General features: G+C 44.2%; 1 protein-coding gene across 1 annotated transcript in view; it reads right to left on the reverse strand.

Moving 5' to 3' along the window:
* Positions 1 to 17663, reverse strand: part of SEC16B (SEC16 homolog B, endoplasmic reticulum export factor) — a 58743-nt gene extending 41080 nt beyond the window's left edge. Inside the window, 1 exon segment of the mRNA XM_084774607.1 lies at positions 17565 to 17663. The gene's annotated coding sequence lies outside the window, so the exon portion shown is untranslated.
* Between the last annotated feature and the right edge of the window lie 1858 nt (positions 17664 to 19521).

Below are 19521 nucleotides of genomic sequence, written 5' to 3' on the forward strand. Positions count from 1 at the left end.
CTGAAGACATTTCGACCTAGAAGTTTCTCTCCTATTGGACTAGTTTCCCCACTCATTCCTCAAGATAAGAACTAGCTCCGGAGACCAGCGTCCTTTCTCAGATCCTCTGCTTCCATGGCAGGGGGCCACATAACAGAGGGAAACCCCACCAGGTCCTGCTCCTGCTCAGTGAGCGTGCTGGGTCACCAGCATACACAGGCAAGGACAGCCCCCACCACCACCCTCCTTTCCCCCGGGAATGTTGAAGGCAACGAGATTCTGATCGAACCTCTTAGCTTGCTCTTAGTCTGGAAGCTCCCAAGTTCAGCTGAAAACCCTTATCAGAAGAAAAGGTACAAAAGGTCTATGATGAAACCAAGATCACCCTGTTTGAATACCACAGAGCTAGGGTCCAGAGCAATGAGCCGGGAGCTGTGAGGCAGCACAGAGCAGGTAAGAGGTCAGCCATAGCACAGGAGCTTGGGCCTTCATCTCTGTGCCAGCTTGCTTCCTCGAAAAACTCAGTGGTAATGAAGACGTTGCCAGCAAATTCCAGGAAGGGCCTGATACCCCTCATCCTTTGGATCTTTTGCTAAAGACCCATGAAACACAAAGGTACTTGGAAACAAGTAAGAAGAACTTGAAAAGTAATTGATTCACTTGTCCCTCAGCCTTTGCACTAAGCACCCTGGCCCCAACTACAAAGGCACAATACCAGATTGTTCTGTCACCAAGAGCCACCAACTCCAGGAGGTTAGACCTTGGGTTATAATTAAGGGTACTCACTCTCAAACCTCTGAGAGCCTCAAAATGAAAGAATTCTGTCTATAATAACAATCACAGCTTTGTATGCACAGAAGTGACCCCCTGACTCAACAAGGACAAAAGCGTCCTTCCGTCTTCTGGAGCACAACTCAAGGGAAAGAAGGGTGTCAGTGCCCCCCGCCACCTCCCCCTCACGCACCTGCTCCGCGGCCTCTCCACCGTCCTTCAGCGTGCCTCCAGGGGCCTGCTGGGGAGTGCCTTCTCTCCTCTTAGAGACTGACAAAGTCCAGGTGCCACATCTACCAAGCCTCACCTGGCCCTCAAATCTACAGCCAATTACTTACCTTTGCAACCGCCCGGCCTCCGCGGACCTGATTCTTTAGGGCAAAGTACAGTGTAGCTACGACAGGCTGGGACAGTCCTGACTTGGCATATTTGCTCAGAACCTGGTAGGGGCTGGTGCTTTTGTTTACCTGGTCGTGGACTGAGCCAGTTTCACTCCTATGAGAATAAGTCCAACCCCCACTACCCATACCGTCCGCTCCCCCCCCCCCCCACCAACAAATACGGAAGAGGCACACTAGAGAAAGGAAGCACAGAATGGCCTGAGGCAGACTGATCTGTGGGGTGTGGACCTGTGGCTCTGTCACTGACTGGGATCTGTCACTCAAGGTCTCTGAGCCTCAGTTTCTTTTTCTAACACTTGACTGACAGGCTCACGGAGAGGAGTGGATGTAGTGAAGTAATGAGCTACAAGCAAGTACACACTAAGAGCAAGCACAGTCCAGACTAAAGGAGCTGACTGAGCACACCGAGGGAGGTGGAGCATAAATACTTGGATGGCCTGGCCTGCGTTTCCCCAAAGGGCTCTGCCTGCGCAGCCAACTGTTTTCCAGCTGAAGAGGAGATTTAAGTCCCAATACTGAACTGAAATGTTTTCTATCACAAGAAAGGAATTTCTCACATTTGAAAAATACATTTCTTCATGCTATTAAAGTAAATATGGAGTGGGTCATTACTCCTCTGGGATGTACATTTTAAATTTTAAATCCTACTCTAGACTGGGCCCAATTTTTATTCTTTCAACAAACTTGTTTTGTCACACTACATGTTAAACCTATGGCTCACGGGTGCTAAGAGCCATATCCTCACTCCTGGGTTGTTTTGTTTTGTTTTGTTTTTTGTTGTTGTTGTTGTTGTTTTTTGTTTTGGTGGTGGTGGTGGTAGTTTTAGTTTTTTGCTTTTGTTTTTTGGGTTTAGGGGGTGGTTCAGTTTGAGACAAGGTTTCTCTGTGTACCCCTGGCTATCCTGGAACTCACTCTGTAGACCAGGCTGGCCTCAAACTCACAGAGATCCACCTGCCTCTGCCTCCTGAGTGCTGGGATTAAAGGCATGTGCCACCATTGCCCTGCTCAGCCCTGTTTTTGAAGAAGAGAGTCTCACTAAGTTGCCCAGGCTGGTCTTGAACTCACTCTGTAAAAAAAGTAAACCTTGAAGTTGATTAGAGGCCTTTACCACCAGTCCCAAATCAACAAACCCTTACCTAGTTCCTGCTACTTGCTGCATATAATTATGAAAAGATACTGTCTTCGATTTCAAGGCTGTTAGAACAAATTGGCCTCTCATGCAGTTCCTGGTCCAGGGAAAACACCATTATCATCTTTTGTGGTCAGATAGGTAACAGACCTAAGCCTTCAGACATTCTTTTTACCTGAAGCACCTAACAAGTCTGAGACTATAGGCAGTGGTTCCTTACCATGCTAGGCCATGAGGTCTGGCTCACCAATGGCTGCGAGGATGCTTTTGGCCTCTCTAAGAAGAGGTACTAGAGAACAGCACAGGCAATGACAGCAGGAATCAGAACACTGTTAATCATCAAACAGACTCTGTATCAAGTTATGGTTTTACACATCACCATCCCAGTCATAAAACTCTGACAGAACTCCTTTCGCTTGAAGATGGCATCTAGATGCACCCTGTCACAACAGGGGTGTTCCTGGGGTGCTAAGTGTAAAAGAATTTCAGAGACCATTTGAGCAACTTCACTTTAAAAGATAAAAATGATAAGACTTAAGAATTACAGAATAGTGATTTACCCAAGACCTTACAAAGCTAAAAAGAAGACGAGTGAGAAGCCTGTGGTCTGCTAACTATAGCTAGCCGCTTTACACAGGGCTTCCCAGAGCTGACTGGAAACAGTCGAGAGTTATGTGAACTGGTCATTAAGCCAGAGGTGATTCAAAATTCACTATGCTGTGGGTGTCCACACCACAGAAATTGGTGAATGATACACTAAAAGACTGTTTGGTTTTCAGCGAACAAGTTTACCAGTGTACTGAGTTTAAACCCAGACTCTTAGATTTTAATTCCCTGTTCCTTCAATTTTAGAGTTGTCACTCTATGGTTAGTCTTAGCTGCACATTTCTAGTTTAAACATCTAGCCCAGTTACTCCAAATGCTCCTTTTGTGGCATCCCAAAGCATCTCTAATTATCTCAAGAGTCATTATGAAACTCTTCAAACACTCACCAGCCAAAATTAATTTTAATTATCTTTAATTATTTTTGTATAGACATATGGCATACAACAGTTAAATGGGTCACAGAAGGAAATAGATTGTGGTGGGATCTCACCACTCCAAAGCATTTGGGGTTTCTCGATCCCTGATTTCTGTAGCCCCAAATAGCTACAATTACCCAGCCTTTCTACCTGGCAGCTAAATTTTTCCTGGTTCCCAGACAAACTCTATCCAGCTCGACAAGGCTTGAAGAGCTCCGTCTCTACTAAGAGGTGATTTGAATTAGTCCTGACACTCCAGATTCAGGTTTCAATGCCCCCACGTGAACCCATAGACCCCCTCGCGCCCAAACAGCTAACTGTCTTTACACTAGCCTTGGCCAGGTGTCTTGCCCTTTCATCTAATTCTTGTTCTGCATCCCAATTATTCACCAAGAAGAGCCTTGGGAACTTGCTAATCTGTGGGAATTTCACACACTCCCTGGCCTCTTTTCCAAGTGCCAGGCTACTATCTAGGGTCTTGGTTCAAACAGGAGTAACTACCAGGTCTGTAGACTAGCCGTGATTTTCTCCCAATATTTGCAAATTGAAATCCTAAATCCTAAGGAGATAGAGTCATGAGGTGATGCCTTTGAAAGGTAAACAATCGTGTTAGTGGAGCCCTTGTGGATGGGGGTCATGCCCTTAGGCAAAGGCCCAAGGGAGCTGTCTTCCTCTCTGCTCTCTATCACAGAAGGATTTAATCAGAAAACGGGTATCTGCAAACCCAAATGCAGCCCTCATCAGACAGCAGACCTGCCAACAAGCTGACCTTGGACCTCCTAGGCTCTGGAAATATGAGAAATAAATTTCTGTCACTTAAGTCATCAAACCTGTGGAAGTCTGTTGCAGCAGCTCAAGATGACAAAGACCTGACCCCCGGTGTGACATGTGCCTGACAAAAAGGACACCACCTGCTAATGGTGCTGCTGAGTCTCCTGCCATCAGTTGGAGCTGGCAGATGCTAACACCAACCCAGCTCCGCTCAGGCCTGTCACGAGTACCCTGGTCCTGTGACCTCAGGGCTGCTTAGTATTGCAAGGAACAGCCCCGCAGATGAGACTGTTCCCCAGCCTTGACCTCCTTCCATCACCAGAATTAAAAATGTAGAAAGCAAGCTGAGAAGTTCTGTGTCAACTCGTTAGCAGTAGCTATCCACTTTCAGGCAACCGAAGGTTCCATGATTTTCTTTTCCTCTTCTTGCTTGTTCACAGTATCTAACTTCCCTATGATAGGTGATAGACAGATGATAGATGTCACAGTAGTAACTAGTTGGAGACTCAGCTTACTAAGTAGGGTAATCTTACCCCCAAAGCTTCCAAGGTTGGTTAACTGTGCTAAGTCTGCTATTGTGGCGATAATTTGAACCATTCATTTACAAAGTATTTGTGGAATAATACCAAACCCTATCATGTGCATTTTAAGCCCTTGGTCTTTGATTTTAAAAAGCTTTGGATTCAGTGAAGTATCAGACACTGTATGCAGGGATTATTCTAAAACGTAACTGATGCACAGTTTTGTTTTGTTTTGTTTTGTTTTGTTTTTTGAGAGGGAGGATGTACAGAGGAAAACATGAGGCACAATGAGGAGATACGTTACTCAAGGCCATTTGAGAAAAAGATCAGGTAGAACTATGCACATATTATACAAGAAGAAAGAACACTGTGTGTGGAAGGCAAGTACCACCCGTTTTATAACAGAATTGACATAAAGTGGTATCCTGTTAGCTACAGAATAGTGGTGATGAGGCAGGGACAAAATCCAGAGCTGAGACCATGCTGCATTTTTTTCAATATACAGTAACCTTGGGAGAGGAGTTGCTTCATTAAGAAAGATGATGGAGTCAGTTTGAGGCATGGTGAGTGCGAGGGACCTTAGGGCTACAGGTAGGTAGGTACAGGCAATAAGGCATTGGCTGTGGTGCTCTGGAGACCAAGAAAGAGGTCTGAAAAGAGCAATGGATGGTATGACCAAGCAACACTGATAATGATAAACAAGTCTTGGGAAGGAATCCTTACACCAACATCTAAGAGCTGGACACGACAGAGGAGCCTGTGCAAGACAAGAGGGAAGTGGCAGAACTGGAAGAAAACAGTGCCCCATAAACCCAAGGAGGTGATGGGTTCAAAACCAGGGAAACACTCAACAATTCCGAACTTAGGGGTGCACTGAGAAAGACTACACATGAGAGGTGCTCTCTGGGTCACTGGATTTGACTATTAGGAAGTCTGAGGGTCTTAGCACAAACCATTTCAGCAGGATTATGTTCCAGGCAGTGACGGATTAGACTTTGAAATGACGTAATAGCAAAAGGAAAGTAAGCAGAAGGAGGCGGCAAGCAAATGGCTCTTTCTACGGGGCCAGGTAGACAGGACAGGGCTGGGGCTACAACCAGCACTCAGCCTTGAAGAATCTGTTTAGCATGGACACGGCAACATATATCACCACGTTTTGTGGGAAAAACATAGACAGCAGAAAGAAACTGAGGGAGGGATCTCAGAAGAGGCATGTGGGACTCAGGATAGGGGAACACACATCTGAACCTCACTACGAGGAGAGACACATTCCTCTGAGAAGGGATACAGAAGGTCAAGACCAGCACAGACAAGGATGAGTTTGTACCCGAGAAAGAAAACTCCCCTTCGGGAAGATGGACCAGAACTGGCTGTCTCTAGGATAAGCATTTGGGCAGGGACTTAAGGGACACCATAGGCTTAAAATGACCAGTGTGGAGAATATGAGGGGGCTACAACTAGTCCTATACCTTCAAGTAGAAAGTAGACTGGAAATACCCCAATATTAGGCAGAGCATCTGGCTTTACCCTCCATGAGGGCACAGACTTTCTGTGCTTACTTCCATACCCTGTGCCTGGCATGTGGTAACAGCTCAGTTAAGTTTTATTTATAAACACCTCAAAAGTAGAGCAGCGACAGCTTCCCCATGATTTCATCCAATTGTTTCCACAACAAATATTGAATTACACTTTTAATGAGAAATTCAAAGAAAGTAAAGGAGAATGATGAGACCGGGTAAAAGGAGTTGGCCAAAGAGTGAATAAATTGTGCCATACGGACACAAATGAGCAAAGACAGGCCCACGTCACGTGCCTTGTTAAAGCAGCGTCAGTAGTTATAACTGGAAGGCACATTCCAGCATGAGAGTGAAAGAAAAACATTAAATTTCAATAATAATTTGTAAAACTCAGTCCAGGTGGGGAAGGCTGGATGGTTTCCTTATGTGTATTTCCAGCAGTGTCGGAGGATGGGGGCGGGGGACCAGGGGGGCGGGGGTTCTTTACAGTGAGTGAGTGCCTCCCAGGCTCAGACTCCAAGAATGAATCAAGGGGTACAGGGCTCAAGGGGAGCAGCCTCCCGACTCTAGCAAGGCCACCCCTGAAGCCAAGCTTACAACTGTATCATGTGGCCTTAGCCACCAAACTTCCCATCCCTTCCTTTAAGGTGAAGCCGAGTAACAGGGAAGACACAGAATTATGCTCTGATCAAGAGTTCCAATTACGTAGAGGTGGAGTGCCAGGGAAAAAAAAAAAAAACAGTGCCTGTGCCAAAGTCAATTTAGCCTGGCACAGGCGCTAAGTCACCAGCACTAGTCCTGGGATTTACTGAAGCCTTAGAAACAAAGGTTGGCACAATCTATACTTCACTACACCAAAGAACCCTTGACAATGATTCCTTGTCAATGGATTCCTTTTATTGACACTTAATTGGCCTCCCACAAACCTGTTCTTCCTGAATCCAGCTCTGACACCAAGACTCCTCAAGAAGGAGTCCAAGCTTGCTTGGCAGCCCTGGGCTGGCAGGGGGACTGTACTTCTCAGCCATTCATCCTCCCATTTTACTGGTGGAGGGGGTGTTTCTGTGACTTCAGGCCCTGTGTCAAGGGCCAAGGGGGCAGAGAAGACTCACACAGCAGCAAAGTGAGATAAAGGTCATTAGTCCTCTGAGTGTTCTCTCTGCTGCAGATCAGTGGCTGTGACGTCCTCAGAACAGGAGAACGCAGTCCTAGAATAAGACTGTCTGCACATGAGACGCTGTTCTACCATCTGCTGGCTATCTGCACCTGTTAGCTATATCTATATCTCCCTCTCTTTGTCTGCAGATATGATCGCAGAACCCTACAGAATTACAGAAGTATGACAAAGACAAAAATCAGATCTGAAACCTTCAAATAACTTAAATGCAGCAAATGCTCAATGGGTGTTAATAATTACCACTTCCATAGGTGCACTAGAAAATGCACCCACAAAGTAGTCTGCACACATCACCAGCAGAAGACTTGAATATTAATTACTGCTGTGAAATCAACAAATCCTCCCCCACTATCTGCATTGATCCAGGACTTAGAGGACACAGAGAAGCAGCATCACTTGACTACACAGAAAAACAGGTGCACGGATTAGGATGAGAGCATCAGCATTAGCAACTTTAAGGAAGTGTGGTCCAGTTCTCCCCGCCCAGGAGCTTGGCTGCTCCAGGAACAAGACAGGATGCCGTAGGATGAGCATGAAGCACGACTTCTCTTTTATAAGATATTTTAAGTAGAATCTCAATTTAATATAAATATAAACACTCTGGAGGGAAGTTCAAACTTACATTCATTTTTAAGACAAACATGAGATGTCAGGAAAAAAAGATTCCACATTGGCTATGAGACAGATAAACAGACACGTATTCTATTGTGCACCCCCAGGCTGAGTCATTCCTTGCCACTCAGTGGGGACGTTCGAGAGACATATTCTGAACAAGAGCAGACATTCAGCCAGACAGAGCCAATGAGCTGGAAAGAGCCTCTGGAAGAAATCCATCCCCGCAGGTGAAGTCATGACGGTGCCAACGAGGTCCAAGCCAAGGCCCCCACCGATGTAAAGTTCTTTCATTTACCGACCTAGAGCATTCTGCGCTCTCTACTGCTAGATAAAATTCTGAATTATGTAAGACCTTAAAGCCCGCCACCGTGGCATACCCCTGAAGCCCTAGCACTTGTGGAGGCAAAGGCAGGAGGATCTCTATGAGTTCCAGGCCACCCTGGCCTACAAAGCAAGTCCAGGACAACCAAGGCTATTCAGAGAAACACTGTCTCAAAACAAACATTAAAAATTTGAAAAAATAATAAGACCTTGAGCACTCAACCACTGTACTGCACCAACTCACTCACCATGTTTGTAGGGTCCTAAGACTATATATAGTTCTGTCTTGGTTTTCCTGAAAGACATGGTGTTTCTTCTCTGAGGAAAGTATGACCTTAGGGAACCTCACAGAAATATATCCCAATATTTTAAAGCTCAGATGCCCTTCTTAAAGATGACAAACAAATGGTCTGAGAATCCCAGATCACTTGTTTGAATACAGGGAAAACCCACCATGCAATGCAGCATTTTTTTTCTCCAGATTACACAACCCCAGCATCATTCATCAAATTTCCTATCTTAATCTTTCTGGAAAGTTCCAAAGTTCCAAAGGACTGGGAGTTGATGCGACTAGAGAGATGGCCCAGTGGTTCAGGCCACCTGCTGTTTGCAGAGGGCTGGGTTGTAGTTGCCAGCTCCCATGTGGAGCAGCTCACAATCACCTCAGAGCATCCAACATCCTCTTCCAGCGTCCATGGGCACCTGCACACGCAGGTGCGTGCAAGCACACAGACAGAGACAAACACATGTGCTTGTGTGCTCACAAATTAAATCAAATCTTTAAATAATAGGCACTAAAACTAAGCTTCAACTTTTCACTAAGTTATTTCCCAGCCATCTACATTTAGAGAAATAAAAACAAAAACAAAAAACACTCAATTGCTATACTATCCTTCGTCTTTAAGATGAAATCTTTTTTTTTTAAAAGATTTATTTATTTATTGTTCTGTATACAGTACTCTGCCTGCATGTACACCTGAAGGCCAGAAGAGGGCACCAGATCACATTATAGGTGGTTGTGAGTCACCATGTGGTTGCTGGGAATGGAACCCAAGACCTCTAGAAGAGCAGTCAGTGCTCTTAATCTCTGAGCCATCTCTCCAGCCCCTAAGATGAAATCTTTAAAAGGCTGAGATATGGATGAAATGAAGGAACATGTGGAAAAGCACGGAAAGAGTGGTGTTAGATATGAGGCTGGGTTTGGAATAAACACTTGCCTTTCATCCGGGTTCCTGACATTCAGTAAGGGTGTGACAACCTAAACTACCTAAGTAGGTGATTACTGGGCTGGTGCAAACACACAGCGGGAGAGCTCCTCACACTTGGAATTAGATTCCCATTTTAATACCTCCATGGATTAGCTGTGAGACAAACAAGCAACTACTTAACAACTCAGGCGAAGTAGCCTCCATGTTTAAAGGAGTGGGCGATAATAAATACCTTTGTAAGACAATGGCAGAAGAAGGGAGACAAAGCACTGCTTGTGGCATATACCCAACGTTTAATGAATATTTTAAGAATAAACAAATACACCGTCTAACAGGTGTGGCCGCATGAGCCTGAGAGAACTGATGAATGCAGGCCAAGACATTTGTAGATCACTTTGTGTAGCGATGTTAAAAAGTTATTTACCCCCCCCCCTTTGCTAGAAGCACTTAGAAAAGTGTCTATATATTGTAAGTGTCCAGCAAAGGTGACTGTTAAAAGAGCGCAGTGACCAACAGTTGACGGATGAGACCTGGCTGAGTGGGCTAAGGTGCACTAGTACAACGCAAGGATCTGAGTTCAGTCCCCAGACCCATGTGGTGGAGAGAAAGAGCTAACTCCCACAAGTTGTCCTCGGACCTCCACACCATCGCTATGGTCTATACATACATACACATACTAAAGAAATGTGATTTTTTTTTTAAGTTTAAAACTTCTGTGCAGTAAAAGAAACTATAAGCAAGAGAAGAGGGAGCCTCACAAAACAAGAGAAAAATCCTTACCAGATATACATCCAACAGTTGACTGATATCCAAAATAAGAACTCTAAAAAAACTAAACAACAGAAAAAACAAACAATATATTGAAAAATGTACCAGAGTTGTAAACAGAGAATTAAAAACAATACAAATAACTAATAAGACCTTAAAAGGTGTTCAATATCATTAGCCACCAGGGAGAAAACAAATTAAAAGAACGACGAAGTTCCAGCTCACCCCAGTCACAATGGCTTTCATCATGAAATCTAGTGACAGGAAATGCTGGAAAGAAATGTGGAGAAACAGGAACCCTCATTCGCTGTGGATGGGAGTGTAAAGTGGCACACCCACTATGCAAATCAGCCCGGAGGGTCCTCAAAAAGCTAGAAACGGAACTACATGACTCAGCTGTATCACTCATAGGCATACACCCAAAGGCCTCTCCATCCTACTCCAGAGACACTCATTCAAATATGGCTGTTGCTTGTCTATTCACAACAGTCGGCAATGAAATCAGCCTAGACACCTGTCAACAGATAAATGGATAATGAGACTGTGATACACTTACTCAGTGGATTTTTATTTTGTAAGTAGAAATAAAGCTGCAAGTAAATGGACGCTACTGGAAAATAATTATATTAAGTGACGTGACCCAGGAAACAAACTCTACGTGTTCTCCCTTGTACATGGACCCTAGCTTTAGGATCTGTGTGTTTAACTTGGAGTGTTTGTTAGAGGCCAGGAAACTAGAAAAGGGTCATTGGGCCAAGGGTTACCTCAAGGGATGGTGAGCAGCAGACATTAGGTAATATGAAAACAAAGAGGGGGAGTAATAGGAGGGATTGCTAAAGTAGAGATGGCATAGGAGAAGAGAGGGGAGGAAGGGGCAGAAGGTTAACCAAATTGTTTATAAAAAAGACATTTAAGAATCTACTATTTGTAAACCAATTTTAATATGTATTTTTAAAAGACAGAAAGGAGACAGCCTGCAGGCTGGATACGGCACCTAAAATCTGAACTTATTTAACAAGATCCCAATGTCAGTCCTCATGAGTGCCCCCAAAACAATACAAGTTCTTGCCATGCCTTTTGGCTGCCCATCAGAACTAACTGAAAAGACTCTACTACTGAAGACATCCGCACATCTTGGTTGCCAGGGTGTAAAGCTTTGAGATGGAACTGGGCTGAAAGCTTCTTCCGTGCTGCCTAGCTCAGGAAGTTACTATGCAGGCTTCAAGGAGTGGGGCAAGAAAACAGTGGTCTTACCCAGATGAAAATTCTGTGACCCAGCAAGCCAGGCAAGTTGTGACTAGTGGCACAACAATGGCACAACTGTTAGGGAAGTAACCACACACTTAACTTGATTTTGGGGCCCATTCTAAAGAGAAAAATGGCATGCCGAATACTGTTAACTTAGTTTAAAAATCCACAGCTGAAGAGGTATTTAATACAGGGGAGAGGTAACCTGCCACTATTGTTTAGCTAAGTTGACACGGTGCCTAACTGCCTTCCAAATATTTATGTTTATACTCACTGACAAGTGCTATTTTTAGCCTTAATCAGAGAAGTTTCTCTTTGCCACAAATGGTAGTGAATAGAGAAACTCATGGCTGTTTAGGTGCTGAGAATACACGATGGTTGAATGCTCAGTCCTAAAGAGGACATTTACACCACCCTGTTGTTCAGAGAACAGTAAAGAAGGGGAGATGGGGAAAAAAAGCCAAAATAAGAGCCACAAGATGGGGGAAACGGCAAAGAAATGGTTTCTTTTGGGCATAACATAGCCAAGGCCATTTCGATCTGCAGCATCTACGGCTGCCTGCAATAAGTCTGCCTAAGACTGGACTTGTCAACAGTCAACCGTGGATCTGGGAGTAAACACCTGCCTACTGATGGGTTCTGGAGGAGTGGCAGTCAGTGTCTTCAGCTGTGCACCTAGTGATGATGAGCCCATCAGACACCAGTGAATGATTCCAAACATGTAGCCACACAGACAGCCCTGGCTAAACTCAGTGCCTAACAAAACAAAGCAAAAAGGCATGGCTGGAAAATAAATGTATAGAGGGGAGGGGAGCATTAGAGACAGAGGATGGGAGGGAGGCAGAAGGAAGAGATGAGGGTGGAAGTAATTAGACGTGTGTGCGCTCATATTTGTGAAATTGTCAAAGACTAAATCCAATAAAATATTTTTTTGAATTAGTTTATCATCCGGCACCAATGGGATGACTTGTAAGCTGGCAGTAGGACACTCAAGTCTAGTTTCTAAAATATGCATTTAAAAGTGTGCTTTTATAGTTCAAATCTTACTCAGTGACATCTAGAATGAACTCAAAATGGTGTTTATGATTTTCCTGAATACAAGATTCTTACTATTACTTTCTTCAAACACCCTCCACCCACACACAAAATGCAAGACTTGCTTTGTCAACTGTTTGGGTATGTTGTTTTATTTTATCTTTCATTCCTAATGAACTTTTCATTTTGTTATACTTTATTGTTGCTTGATACTCTAACCTGGAGCTGTTATTCCTCACAGTCACTCTTTCCTCACAATGCGATGACCCAGAGCCTCCATACCTGTCTTCCCCAGAAATGCTCATCTGTGCCTTGTTATTTCACTATCAAATAAAATCAGTGAGATTGTTCATTTTAGAAACAATATGGACAACTAGAAAGGGTCAAATATTTTCCCAAACTCACCCAATGCATCTATATTAGTCACTAAATGGAGAACTTCACGGAAAATCAGTCTGAAAGCATTATAGCCCAAGGCTTTTGGGGGGAAAAGAAAGCACAATGCTTAGCAATAGGCATGAAATATATTTAACACAAAACTGCAATTATGTAAAAATCCACTTCATGTGAATACAATGATTACAACCTTCAAAGTCATCAGCCTGTATAAATAGACTCATCCTGCCTAAGGATAGATTGGTAGGTAGGTAGACAGCTACGATAAAAATAAGAACTCAAAGATTCATTTCTGTATTTTCTCCTCATCCAATTTGTCAGCCAACAAAGTTTCATTCCACTTTTTAGTGTTCTACTCCTCTGCCCACTGTTCATGTACAGAAATAGTCGGTGTGTGTGCTGTGTGAATACATACACGCGCTTTAGTGGCACTTGCGTCCCTTGTTCTCCCGGGCTGGAATTAGTGCCTGCAGATACAGCAGCTCCCCAGGAGTGCTGTTCTGGTGCTGAATTTAGCACATTAGGGCAATTTCTGTAGGAGCCATTTATGATGCCAGAAACCAAAGTTCAAACTTCAGTTCTAGAGGACACCGAAGGGCATGTCAAGATGATGGAGAATGTTCTTTTCTGAGCATGCATGTCTGCAGTCATCACAACACCACAGCTGCCAAAGTTTGCTGTTTTCTGGGGACAGCCTATAAATGACTGCTGCAGAGTCCAGAGTCGCTGTGTGCTGAGCAAACACTGCCCTTTCTGACATTGCTTCTCTGATGTAGTTCCTCTACAAGTTTGCCATGGCTGTTTTCCTTAGTGCTGCGGATTGCTTTGTATTCCCCATGTCATTAATGACGTCATGTCCTCATGCGGATCCAGATGACATTCATCAAATAAATGATGTCACTAGCTGACCCCAACTGGGGTACAAGCTCGTCTATAGAGAAGGGGAAAAGTAGTTCTTTCCCCTCACAGAAGCTGATTCTCCATAGTTGCTATAGGAAAGAAGGTAAGTCCTGAAATAATATAGAAAGAATCCACATAGCTCATGTTCTTACCTAATAACTAGGGAGTTAAGTGGCTATTGTGTGCCAAGCTGGGAGTTAAGACACACAAAGCAAACAAGGTGAACTTACTCTTTGTATTCTTGTTCACTGCTGTCTTAGACTTTCTATTGCTGTGATGAAACGCCATGACCAAAATCAAGTTGGAGAGGGAAAGGTTTATTCGACTTACACTTGCACATCATACTCCATCCATCACTGAAGGAAGTGAAGACAGGAATTCAGACAGGGCAGGCTTCTGGACGCAGGAGCTGATGCAGAGGCCATGCTGGATGCTGCTTGCTGGTTTGCTCCTCATGGCTTGGCTCAGTTTGCTTCATTATTCAACCCAAGACCAAGTGTCCAGGGATGACACCACTGGGTTAGCTGAGGTAGCACAATGCCAATATGGGTGGCGCGGGTAGCCATTGACTTCATCCAGTCTATTAAGTAATTGCTATGTGCTTCATGCTGTTGTAAGCATCTGGAATACCAAGTAAGACATAATCCTGCCTCATACATTTCAACATCAGATGGTAAGGCAAATAAAGCAATATTGGCAGTTAGTGGAGACAGTGGTCCCAGAATTCTAGACCACAGGTAAGGTGAGGCTTCAAAGTCATCAGGAGAATCCTTAAGTCAGTTCAGGCCAAACTACAGGACTGGTAGATCTAGCAGTGGGCATCAGATTCAAGAGGCAGCAAGGAGGCAGAACAAGCAGATCTAGAGGTTGGACATCCATAGCCTTGGACTGGTGACTGAATGCCGATGTCCCTGATCATGAAGTTTACTGGGAGAAGCATGTTGGGCCATGGTGAGCTTTGTTGCCTTTAGGAAAGCTTGCTGGAGGAGTCTGAGCTGGTATCTATGAGTCAAGAACTCCCAAGAGAAGTCTGAGGAAACACACATTCATGGTGGATGATGTTCATTCATTTATAAATTGCTTTTTTATTTTTAAGATTTATTGATTATATACACAGTGTTCTGCTTGCATGTATACCTGCAGGCCAGAAGAGGTCACCAGATCACTTAATACATGGTTATGAACCACCATGTGGTTGCTGGGAACTGAACTCAGGACCTCTGAAAGAGCAACCAGTGCTCTTACCCTCTGAGCCATCTCTCCAGCCCCTATGCATTGCTTCTTTCCAGAAAATTCTGTGTGCTTTAAGTTAGGCAGTATCAGCACCCAAGTCATAATTAAAATCACAGCTATGAGTAAGACCATCAAAGGTGAATACAGGCTTCAAAATAACATCAAGATGGAGATAGAAGGGTCCATGCAACTGGAAAAGCTGAGTTAAAACAGTGTGAAGAGAGATGATAGCAGAAAGATCAACACGTGAGCCTGACGACATAGTAACTGAAGAGCAACCTGGGCTACATGAGATCCTGCATCAAGCAAATTGAGAGCAGGGAAGGGAGAGAGAGGGAGAGGAGAGAAAATACCGTGTCATCACAATTCCATGGGGTTGATGGAAGGATCAGGCCAGGGAGAAGACAGCAGACCACGTGAAGCAGCCGTGCGCTTTCACTGGCTGGTGTGCTGATCGGTGGGTTGGGATAAAATGGGAGACACTTGCATGACTTTTTAACCCAAAATGGGAAACCAATTAAAGGAGAGGCTGAAGAGGCAGATGAACGCAGGGCTGGGAGATGGATGTAGTAGTCCCTGGGGAGGCTGACATCGATAGAAGGCCCAAGATAGGACATCTGTCCAGGGCAAAAGCACATCTTAGCTGGGTGTGGTGCCAAATGCCTGTAGTCCTGGCGCTTGAGCGTCTGGGGTAGGAGAATAAGGATTCAAGGCCAGCCTAGAGACTATAGGAAGCTGCAGGCAGGCCCTGGGCCACATAAAACCTTGTCTCAAGCAGGCAACAACAAACAACCAAAAACCACGAAGAGCAACAAGAAATGCAGAAGGACAGACAGCAAGAAATGTACGCAGACCCATGTAAATAATTTTGTGAGCTAGGCTAGGCAAGGTCAATGGGGGGGAGAGGGATATGTGTATAGTAATTATGTTAGAGAAATCTATTTCATCTATCACTTCTATTAAAATATCTTACGAATTTCCTACAGTTTCTAGTGTAATTGTTTGATCTACGGTGGTGAGTTTCTGGGAGCCAAGCTACTCCACACAGTCACTAATGGTAGGTATTTTTTTTTTTTATTTTAGTTGAAACCACAGCCTGCTTTGTTTTTTGACTCTGTTCAATTTCTTTCAAGTCATTTTAGGAACTTTCCCTTTGTCTCCCTGTCCCTCAAAAGTCATCAGCAGTGAAGGAACTTACTGCAAGCAGAGACCATGTGAAAGCCGACGCGGGACATCTAAGATGAGATGTTATAAAATCACTACTCTTACGGCAAATTTCTTGAAAGCAGCCTTTGTTCCTAACAATATCATACCATGAGTAGGCCCCATCTAGGAGGATCTTTCCAGATTGTTCCAGAATATCACAACGTGATGAGGCCTAATTGGTGATGGGTGAAATGCAGTCATAAGGAAAATATCCATCCCTTTGGATGTGGATAAAATCCAGAGCTGTGTGAGAAACTGTTCAGCAAGTGGGAAACTCCCACTAGGTGAGGAATCAATTACAGAGAAGCTTATTCATCCCAATGCAGTCACTTTATAGTGCATAAGCTGGAGCCCGGAGTGCCGTATGGCTCATCGGGACCTGTGCCAGGACCCACACTCCAGATCTCTCTTCTCCCAGCCCAGTGGTCACTCTTCTCCTAACATCTGTTTTTCCTACTGAGCTGCAGACTCCACAGGGGCAGTCACTTCTTCTATCTTGTTTACTTAGGTCTTCCCAGTGGAGAGGTGGAAATTAAAATTATCTGTTGGCCAATGAGTTAACTGCACTCCCCAAGGACGGCAGGTGGTCCCTTGCGAGGTTTCAGGCAAAGCTGATGATCAGAGCAAAGAGTCTCCACAGAAGGAAAGAAAAGAGAGATCACCAACCTGGAAACGCATGGTGTACGAACTCTGCAAACACCAGGAACTCTGGACATGACTTCAGGCTATAAACCCTGGGAACAGCAGCCACACAGCCACCGCTTGCTCAACGGATCTGTGCCAAGTCCTCATTTGTCACCGAGTTGGCAGGCATTGTGCCCCTAGTCATCTCTATAGCTTGAGGACAGAAGTTTCCACATTGTCTCTAAGTCAGCTTTAAGCAGCTTGAATCCTCCTTAAAATATTTAGCAGGCTCCATCCTCTCCCCAAACACTGTAATTGCTCAGCCTCCTTTCATCTTACCATAATCAAACTTGTCTAAATTTTTATGAAAGTTGAAATTACATGCACATTAGCCATGCATTCTGTCCAGCAAGGGAAGGCCCCTGCCAGGGTGTGCAGTCACTGTACACAGTGAAGACCTAAAACAGCATTAGCCACCATTGGACTTGAAGTTTGGCTTTTTGGGTTTTGGGGGATATTTTTTTCCAAACAGTATCCTGTCAAGTTCTTCCTTCTGATGAAACCATGTGCTGGCCGGAATGCCTGTCTTGCCTGGTTTAGACTAAATGCTTTCCCGATGACTCTGTTAGAAGGGTCTCTAGTGGGAATTACATTCTCTCTTAGTTTTCTTCCGTTTGGGTTTGGTCTGGGCAAAGTTGTTAGTGGTGAAAATAAGTACTTACATCTTTGCTCCTAAATCGGGGGCTGCCGCAGCTGCTTCTGCTACATCCCATCTTGACAGCCTGCTGTTCCTCACAGCTGGCAGACACTGCAAACTGCCGTGCCACGTCAGCCACACACAGAACCTTTCTGCTTCAGCAGCAGTTTCCCCACGGAATACTTTAGTAGTAGCTCCTGAGGCTGGAAATATGATCTGATCTCCATATTGAGAAGGTCCCACTAAAAGGGGTACTACTTGAAAGTGTAGAGAGTAACCACACAGCCCTCTGCATGTCTGATGAAAGTTCCAGAAAAGACTAAACAGTATACTGGCTTTCTTAGCAATTATAACAACTTAATAAGTATACTCCCTCAAAACTGGATGAGGATTAATGGTAGTTCTTTTTTTTTTAATTTATGAGTTTGAGCTGACACCACTGACATCATTGACATGCAGCATTTTCTGACTTATTGTTGAGTGGAAAAATTGTAGCATCCCTTTTTTCCATTTTAGACATATACATAATTATATATGATGATATATAATTTATATATTAGTTATGTGCACCTACATTAATAAAGGACATACAAAGTGTATGGTGACAGTGGCTAATACTTCCTTTCTTTGAGAAGGTACGCAAGGGAGCATTGGCAGGGTGAAAGTTACTTTTTCAAAGGCTCAGGTGAAATGGCATCTACTGTGTCCTGTTCGTATAAAATAGTCCCTTTGTGAGTAGTATGTGTGCTTAATGGAAAGACTAAGTTTATGAAGTGCTAACTAAACATCTTAAAGCAGCAGGATCCTCCTAGATGACTTGTCTCTTCCGTATAGTTTTAAGTGTGTTTCAACTTTGCCCCCTCAGGGGAAACTATTTAGGTAATTGGGGTGGAGGGGGAGAGGCGGGAACCACACACATAAAGGTGTTTTGATTATGTGAAAACCATTGACAAGTAGTAGCTTGCCTGGACCTTTATGCTTCTGAGTTCTTTGCTGAATCTTACATAGATTTGGGGGTGGGCTGGGGATGGTGGGGTGGGAGCAGTAGTGCTTGTGTGCTCTTTCTCTGACTCAGTCAAACTCACAATACTACACATGTTCTTATACTTTAATGGAATGGACAAGTCACACCAAAGGATGGGAAATTCCAGAACTCCCCACCCCTCCCCTCCCCCCTCTCCTCCTCCCTCCCTTCCCCCCCAGGCTTTGGTCAGAAGTAGGCTATATCCTCTGCCCTTGGGGATGACAAAGAAACCAATCCCTGCTCTATTTCCACAGCAAGAAATTGAGTAACACAAGCTCTTGCTGATATGTAACCAAGTAACCAACACAACACATGGTCTACAACTGGAACATGGGAGAGAGGACTTTTTTGTTGTGTTGTTGTTGTTGTTGTTGTTAAACAAAGGGGGGGGGAGTTACAGCAGAATAACATGATCAAAATGTATATGGATGGACATGAAACTGGATGCATAACAAATTTCTAATGTGGAAAGTTTAGAGAATTCAAGCTGTCCAATCACATAAGGCTATGTGTCACGTGAACACATGTGTGAATCAGAAGGTGAATGTCGTATGTTCGTATCAGCATCACTAGAAGAGGCTCTCGGTGTCAGGCTTGCACAGGGAAGAGCTGCAGCTTCAGCAAAAAATACAGAATCATAAAACTGGTCTAAGACTGATTAAAAAACAAAAAACAAAAAGCTAGTGTCTATTATGAAAGAGACCAACAGGAAGCCAGCACAGAGCCTACATGCTATAAAAGGAGATGGAAAACCAGGCCCTCTGGCCCCACCTCCCCTGCCAAAAACAAAAAAAGGAAATAAATAAAAATAAGCATCCAACATCAGATGGTGTTAGTATTAAAAGACTGTGAGGAAAAGTAAGACAACGAAGGGCCAGGTTGGGGTGGCAGCCTCCCTTAGGGTAAAGCCTCAGGAAACACTTCTCCAGAAGGGGAGGGGAAGGGTTTCCATGGCAAT

This window comes from Acomys minous, assembly GCF_964271855.1.
Source record: "Acomys minous genome assembly, chromosome: 1".
Classification (NCBI taxonomy): Eukaryota; Metazoa; Chordata; class Mammalia; order Rodentia; family Muridae; genus Acomys; species Acomys minous.